Raw genomic sequence first — 8,236 nt, forward strand, 5'->3', positions numbered from 1 at the left:
TTTTTGTATGACAATTATCTTATAATTTCCATAGAGAGAATGGACTTCAGTATCTCCGGAAGCAAGTTTGTTCAAAATATATCGATAGTTTAGAGAAGCTTCTTTCGACGTCACGGCTCCTTACTCATAACTTCATATAAATTTTTAAGATTGTGGTCAGTACTGGGAAGGCTTTTATCAAGTGTTTCAACATGTGAGTTCTAGGGCTTGGGGGAATTTTCTACCCAGTTACATCGAGTTGAGTACATATCAAACCATCTCCTCCTCTGCCAGCCACATGCCTCTGACGCTGGGTACAATGCACACATTCAGCAGCTTGACCACACCTCTGACCTCGCACCTAAGCAAATCACCGTGGGAGCTGCTTTTTCCAGAAGTCATTCCAACACCAAGACAGCTAGCGAGCAGTAACTCACTTGTGTAGAAGTGTGAGTCAAATGTATCCCATAAACCCAAACAAAACAGATTCCCAGACTCAATTTTCCCATCACTGAAACCCAAAAATGCCTCCAGTGCCCCCATGCCAGTTGATGGGAGGGCATGCGATAGAAAGCAAAGTCAAAGTGATCCTAGCCAACTGCAGTTAAAATATCTTATTGTGACTACAAAATATCTTCCTTTGACTCCCTGCTAGTGAGGCCCTGAAGCGTAAACAGCATTTGCTTCATTGTAAGTCCACTTCTGACAGAAAATGGCTCTTCTCTCATTTTCTCATGCCAGGCAACTTTAATATACTCACCATCAGTTTGTCACTTCATGCAAAGAGTTGTGCCAGGTGCCTTTTTGTTTTTAAGTTTCTTTATTTATTTTGAGAGGGAGAGTGAGAGCACGAGCAGGGGATGGGGTACAGAGAGAGGGAGGGAGAGAAAGAATCCCAAGCAGGCTCCACACTGTCAGTGCGGAGCCTGATGCAGGGCTCAATCCCATGACCATGAGATCATGACCTGAACTGAAATCAAGAGTCAGACACTTAACCGACTGAGCCACCCAGGTGCCCCTGTGCTATGTGATGTTTTAAACATTAGTTCATGATGAGGTGCCTGGGTGGCTCAGTCAGTCAAGCATCTGACTTTGGCTCAGGTCATGATCTCGAATGATCTCGCCGTCTGTGAGTTCGAGCCCCAAGTCGAGCTCTGTGCTGACACTTCAGAGCCTGGAGCCTGCTTCGGATTCTGTGTCTCCCTCTCTCTCTGCCCCTGCCCCGCTCATGCTCTGTCTCTCTCTCTCTCTCTGTCAACAATAAATAAACATTAAAAAAAAAAAAAAAATTAGGTCTCTTGCTGCAGCAACGGGAGTGGGACTCCAGGTGGAACTCCAAGGATCCCTTTAAGAAAAGGGCAGACAAGGGGCGCCTGGGTGGCGCAGTCGGTTAAGCGTCCGACTTCAGCCAGGTCACGATCTCACGGTCCGTGAATTCGAGCCCCGCGTCGGGCTCTGGGCTGATGGCTCGGAGCCTGGAGCCTGTTTCCGATTCTGTGTCTCCCTCTCTCTCTGCCCCTCCCCCGTTCATGCTCTGTCTCTCTCTGTCCCAAAAATAAATAAACGTTGGAAAAAAAAAAAAAAAAGAAAAGGGCAGACAAGCCAGACATGGGGGAAATCGCCAGCTTGGATAAGGCCAAGCTGAAGAAAACGGAGACGCAGGAGAAGAACACCCTGCCGACCAAAGGGACCAGTGAGCAGGAGAAGCGGAGCGAAATTTCCTAAGAACCTAAAGGATTCCCCACCCCCGTCATCTTTGAGACACCCTCGTCATGGAGGAAGAAGAGCCACCTGCAAGATGGACACGAGCGACAAGCTGCACCGTGAACCCGGGCTCTCCGTGCCGATGCCACCGGCCTGCGGGTCTCTGAGCCCACCCTCCCCGCCCCAATCGGACTGCCAAATTCTCCAGTTTGCCCTGGGATATTATAGCAAATTATTTGTATGATTCATGAAATTAAAACACACCTCGTGGCAAAAAAAAAAAAAAATTAAACATTAGCTCCTGTCACCCTCACAACAAACTGGGGGCCAGTTATTATTGCACAGCTGAGGAAACTTGGGCTCTGAAAGGTGAAGCCATTTTGTTCAAGGTTGCAAAACTAGCACAATCGTTGCCAAAGCTGGTACACGTGCAAGTGTGCGATCTTGTTTTCCTGAGAGAAAAGCATGAGCTTAAGGCAGAAGAACAAGAGGATTTACTATGCTTTCTTTAGCACCAGCAAAACAAACAAAAAAACATGGAGAGATCTCAAAGTCTCATCAAGCAGTTCAAGTGCTGTGTCAATACCTTCTAGTAGTAAGTTGGACCCTAGGCTGAGAATCCAAACGGTTCACTCAGGGGCACCAGGGTGGCTCAGTCGGTTCAGCGTCTGACCCTTGATTTCAACTCTGGTCAAGATCTCAGGGTTTGTGAGTGCCAGCGCCCCCCATCCCAGGAGACCCCACGTTGAGCTCCAGGTTGACAGTGGGGAGCCTGCTTGGGATTCTCTGTCTCTCTGCCTCTCTCTCTCTCTCAAAAATTAATAAGTAAACATTAAAATTTTTTTCAAAAAAATAGTTCATTCAGACATTAGTGCTGCCTTTGGGTAACTTGTGTAAACCATTCACCAACAGTTGAACTCCGTTCTTATCATATGCCAAATAACACTTTCCAGTAAATTTTAAAATACCTTATTTTCATTTTTGAATCAAGATCCAATGAACCTTACTAAATAACATATAAATGGCCTGATTTGATATTTCTTACTAGGGCCGTCTGTATAGATTGTACCCTAGAAGAATCTGGGTAAGTAAAGCATGATTATAATAAAATTATTCTGCTTAAACTACCGGTTATAATTCTCTTCGGTTTCCTGGCTAGGCTTACATCCATTATCCCAGGAAATCCTAGAGTGACGTCTTCCCACCAAAACCCTAACTCTACTCAGACCACTGAAAGCCACTTACTCATTATTTAGGTTTGCAGTATTAGCCTATCCCAAATCCCTCTGAGAATGTGGCCACACCAGAAAGTTCAACTCCAGGAAACCATAGAACGACTCTTTTGTGGGGGATCTTAAATGCAATACGTGCTGCGTTTATGACCCAACCTCCCTCCATCACACTTTCAAACGGATGTGCTCCCCATGATTACTCATCAGAGAAATGCAAATTGAAACTACAATAAGATACCACTCTGCAGTGACCAGAAGAGCTTACATTTAAAGACTCACGTATCCAAATGTTGGCAAGGATGTGGAAAACACTGGAACTCTCAAAAACTGATGGTGGGAATCTAAAATGGCACAACCACATGGCAGAAATATTGGGTAGAACAAACTAAAGCTGAACCTACGTATACCATATATAGCCCAGCAACTCTATGCCTGGGAATGTATCCAAAAGAAATGAGTGCATATCCCCGCCGAAAGACATGTACATGGAGCACCTGGGTGGCTCAGTGGTTAAGCATCTGACTCTTGATTTCAGCTCAGGTCATGATCTCACGGTTCAAGAGTTCGAGCCCCACGTCAGGCTTTGTGCTGACAGCATGGAATAAAGTGAAATAAAGTGGTAATTTAAGTTATTGAAAAAGCCTAACTGCAATTAGAAACACCATATAAGGACCCACTATAAAACCCCTTCAATTTTGACTTTCTTATTCCTTGAGGGCTAAATAAGGCATGACCTGTCCATCCATTGAACCGGTTGAAGCCAAACCCTTCATGCAAAAGGGTTGGGATTCATGCTGAGATTCTATCTCTCTCCCTTTTTCTGTGCCCGTCCTGTGTGCACTCTCTCTCTCTCTCAAAAGAAATAAGTAAACTTAAAAAATAAAAAGACATGTACAAGAATGTTCACAGGTATTCTTTTTTAATCTCCAAAGACTGCAAACAACCTAAATGCACACCAAAAGTAGAAAGGGTATATTGTGGTGTAACCACACTCTGGAATACTATGCAGAAAAGACAATGAACTAACTTCAACTGTAGGCAACAAGGATAAATCTCACAAACAAGCATGAGTGAAAGAATACAAATACAACAGACTGAATAGGATAACTTTTATTTTTTTTTAATTTAATGTTTTTATTTATTTTTGAGAGAGAGAGAGAGAGAGAAAGAGAGACAGAGCACCAGCAGGGGAGGGGCAGAAAGAGAGGGAGACACAGAATCCAAAACAGGCTCCAGGCTCTGAGCTGTCAGCACAGAGTCTGACACAGGGCTCGAACCCACAAACCGTGAGATCATGACCTGAGCCGAAGTCAGGCACTTAATCCACTGAGCCACCCAGGCACCCCATGTATAGGATAATTTTTATAACCAAATTCACACACACATATGACAACATTCACAAGCAGGCAAAATTAATCCATAGTGATAGATAACAGGAGAGTGGTTACTTGGGGGTATCGACTAGGAAGGAATATTGGAAATCAAAATCCTCTGAGTGGTGGCTATGTGATATATGTGCAAAATTCATTGAGTTACAGGCTTAAGATCTGTGTACCATAAATCTATACCTGATGTAAAATATTTTTTTAGGGGCACCTGGGTGGCTCAGTCAGTTGAGCGTCTGACTTCGGCTGAGGTCATGATCTCGCAGTTTGTGAGTTCGAGCCCCGCATCGGGCTCTGTGCTGACAGCTCGGAGCCTGGAGCCTGCTTCCACCTGAGGACCTGGGTGGGGAAAAACACACATTGTAAATCAATGCTGGGAGTGTCTGACCATAGCAAACTCCCTCCAGCAAAAGTTTCCACTTAAGAGCGTAACAGACACACCTACTCCCCCTCAGGTTTCCCTCAGGAATCTGACACAAGACCTGACTAAAAATAAGTAGCAGACCATGGAACGTATGACCCACGAGGAATGATATGGCCACAGGCCACCCCTCGTACGCTGGAAATGAGCCAATCAAAAAGGGATGAGTAGGCATTTAGAGTCACCTAGCCAGGAAGGGCAGAACCTGAGAAGGAACAAGGGAGAAGGAAGAGGGAAGGTAGAGACCATATAAAACAAAGTCCCTTGCCAATTGTCGCAGGCATTCATTTTCGAATGCCCCATCTGTATAAAGAGAGCGTTCATTCTATTCTTACTTTCTAATCTTATCTTATACTCTAATAAGCTCTTGCCTGCTGCTCATATTATTTTGTGTCCACCTCTTCATTCTTTGAAGCGTCAAGAGAATGAATCCTGGGTACTGAGGTAAAAAAAAAAAAAAGAAAAAAAAATCTGCAACATTAGCATCCTAAAACACCTAAAATCAATGTTAGTTCGTTGGAGATATTTGCAGACGTCACCTAAAGGATTATTTTTTGTTTTTTTTTTTTTGTTTTTTTTTTTTCAACGTTTATTTATTTTTGGGACAGAGAGAGACAGAGCATGAACGGGGGAGGGGCAGAGAGAGAGGGAGACACAGAATCGGAAACAGGCTCCAGGCTCTGAGCCATCAGCCCAGAGCCTGACGCGGGGCTCGAACTCCCGGACCGCGAGATCGTGACCTGGCTGAAGTCGGACTGCGCCACCCAGGGGCCCCTATTTTTTGTTTTTAATAAAGACATTGAACATCATTTAGTGGTTATTCTAGGGTAGATTCACAATGGCAGGCTTTGGTTATCACGGTAAACAAGACTTTGAAACACTACTTTAAAATGCACTATAGAAAAGTGGTATCATTGTGAAGATAAAAAAAAAAAAATGCGGGGGCGCCTGGGTGGCTCAGTCGGTTGGGCATCCCACTTCCGCTCAGGTCATGATCTTGCGGTCCGTGGGTTCGAGCCCGCGTCGGGCTCTGTGCTGACAGCTCGGAGCCTGGAGCGTGTTTCAGATTCTGTGTCTCCCTCTCTCTCAGACCTTCCCCCATTCATACTCTGTCTCTCTCTGTCTCAAAAATGAATAAATGTTAAAAAAAAATTTTTTAAATGTGTATTTACATGATGATCAAAATGATTGCCCTAGTATCACGCAAATGCTATTCAAGGCTCAGGATACATTTTCCCAAGCTTTATCTCAAACAGCATCGACTGAAATGAAGACTATGTCCTCTGAGAAAATGTAAGAGACTTTAAAGTGGTTCTGGGGATGATGAACATCTTACCAAAGTTTCAAGTGAATAATTGAGCTTATGGATTTTGGTTTTTCTATGTTGCAAAGTTTTTAATCGGTCCATAAAATATGAACGCAGAATAAAAATCAAAACAAAACAGTCTTGGACCATTTCATCTATATCCTTAAGTTTGAGCACTTGTGGGCAAAAACTGTTACTGAAAACCAACCTCCTTGCTTTGGAGTCAAAATACAACATAAAGAGTTTGAGATAAAAAGGAGCAATAGCTTTCTTGCTTTGCCAGGCAAAGGAGGCTGCAGCAGACTCTGTCCTTCCAAACCTGCAAGCCCTCCTTGAAGGCAAGGACTGCGGAGGGGGGAGCTTAGAGGGAAATACAGGCCCTAACCGTGTTTTTAACCAGAATCATACATGCTACCAGTCTCCTTCATCTTGTCTTTAGGGGGGTACCAGGTTGCTGACACAAAAGGCTAAGAAGGGGGTGGGGGGGAGAAGAGGATTGGGGAAGAGAGGGAAAAGGCTACTTTAAAAAAACGAGCTTTGCTGAAGCATTAGGGCAGCCATTTTGATTTTTGTTCAACTTTATGGTTTGAAGCAGTTTCATAAGAAGACTGCCTGAGATTCAGTCATCTTGCATATATATATGGACGGTATAAAGGCACTCAAACTTAAAAGTGAAAAAAGTATTTGAAAGACAGAGCTGAATCATTTTACTGAATTCTAGTTTGACACTCTTTTCATCCTCACATGTTTCTGATTTTGTATTCCCAGGAGAGAGTTGCGTTATAATCTAAATGCAATAAATAAAGGTAACTTTATTTACGGTTAAAAGTGCTATTTTGGAAGTTTAGGAATATGTGGCTCATGCTCAAAACAAAAAAAGAAAGAAAAAAGAAAAAGACACAGAAAATGTGGCTGAGTATTGATAAGCTAATGTAAGTTCTCACTATATACTAGTAATAAACCAAGTACCTGCTCTTAAGGAATCTTTGAAATTGTTAGGAAAAAGATTGGGGAGTGTAATGTTGTAGAATTAGTTAAGAAGTTCGAAATCCTATCCTGCCACTCACTCCATGACCCTGCACCTATTACTTAATCTCGACACCTTTATTTCCACATCTGTAAAATGGGAATGATAATAGTATGATAGGCAAAAAAAAAAAAAAATGGGATAAATTAGAGAGGGAAAGGATTAGGACCTGAGGTCCTGGAGTGGGGAAAGACATATTTTAGAACAATGCTGGGATTGGTGACTACAGCAAACACCCTCAGGTGTAAGGCTTCTCTTAAGAATGTAACAGGGCGCCTGGGTCTCTCAGTCAAGCATCTGACTCTTGATTTCAGCTCAGGTCATGATCTCACGGTTTGTGAGTTTGAGCCCCATGCCGGGCTCTGTGCTGAGAGTGCATAGCCTGCTTGGGATTCTCTCTCCCGCCTCTCTCTCTACCCCTTGGCCACTCACGCTGTCTCTGTCTCCCTCAAAATAAATACATAAACTTAAAAAAAAAAAAAAAAAAAAGGAATGTAGCAGACTTATTCCCCCTCAGGTATCCCTCAGGAATGTAACAAAAGACCTGACTAAAAATAAGTAGTAGACCATAAAATGTATAACCCACAAGGTAGGATATGGCCACAGATCACCCCTCATACAATGGAAATGAGCCAATCGGGAATGGACGACCCAGCACCTAGAGCTACCAAGCCAAGGGGGGTAGGACCTGAGAAGGAACGAGAGGGAAGGGAAAGGAAGGGGGGCTACCAGAACCTGATAAAAGAAGGACCCTTGCCTCTCCAGCATTCACCTTCAAATTTCCCCTCTCTGTAAAGAGAGGTTTCCTACTATTCTTACTTTCTAATCTTACACTCTATTAAACTTTTGCCTGCTGCTCATTCTGTGTCCACTTCTACATTCTTCAAAGCAGCGAGACAACCATTCCCAGGTATTGAGGTAAAAAATCCTGCAACAATACTACCCACCTTCATAAGGCTTTTATAACTAGTGAATGCCAAAATACTTAAAAGCAGTTAGGATGAAACCTTACAACATGGCAGGTGCTCAATAAATGTGAGCTCTTATACTTTATCCTTTTGTCTTTTGTTGGCAATATTCACAGCCTTTTTATTCCCCCCCCCCCCATAAAGGACTTTTTATAAAAAGTAGTACAAAAAGCAAATACAATAAAACACCCTAGAAACCTAATGCCACAGCAAA

At 43.3% G+C, this 8,236-nt stretch overlaps 1 pseudogene; it reads left to right on the forward strand.

Annotated features, from left to right (window-relative positions):
• Positions 1 to 1,565: 1,565 nt before the first annotated feature.
• LOC147581859 (thymosin beta-10 pseudogene) lies at positions 1,566 to 1,969 on the forward strand (annotated as a pseudogene).
• Positions 1,970 to 8,236: the final 6,267 nt, after the last annotated feature.

This window comes from Puma concolor, chromosome B1 (genome assembly GCF_028749965.1).
Source record: "Puma concolor isolate L17-30 chromosome B1, mPumCon1.1.hap2, whole genome shotgun sequence".
Lineage (NCBI taxonomy): Eukaryota > Metazoa > Chordata > Mammalia > Carnivora > Felidae > Puma > Puma concolor.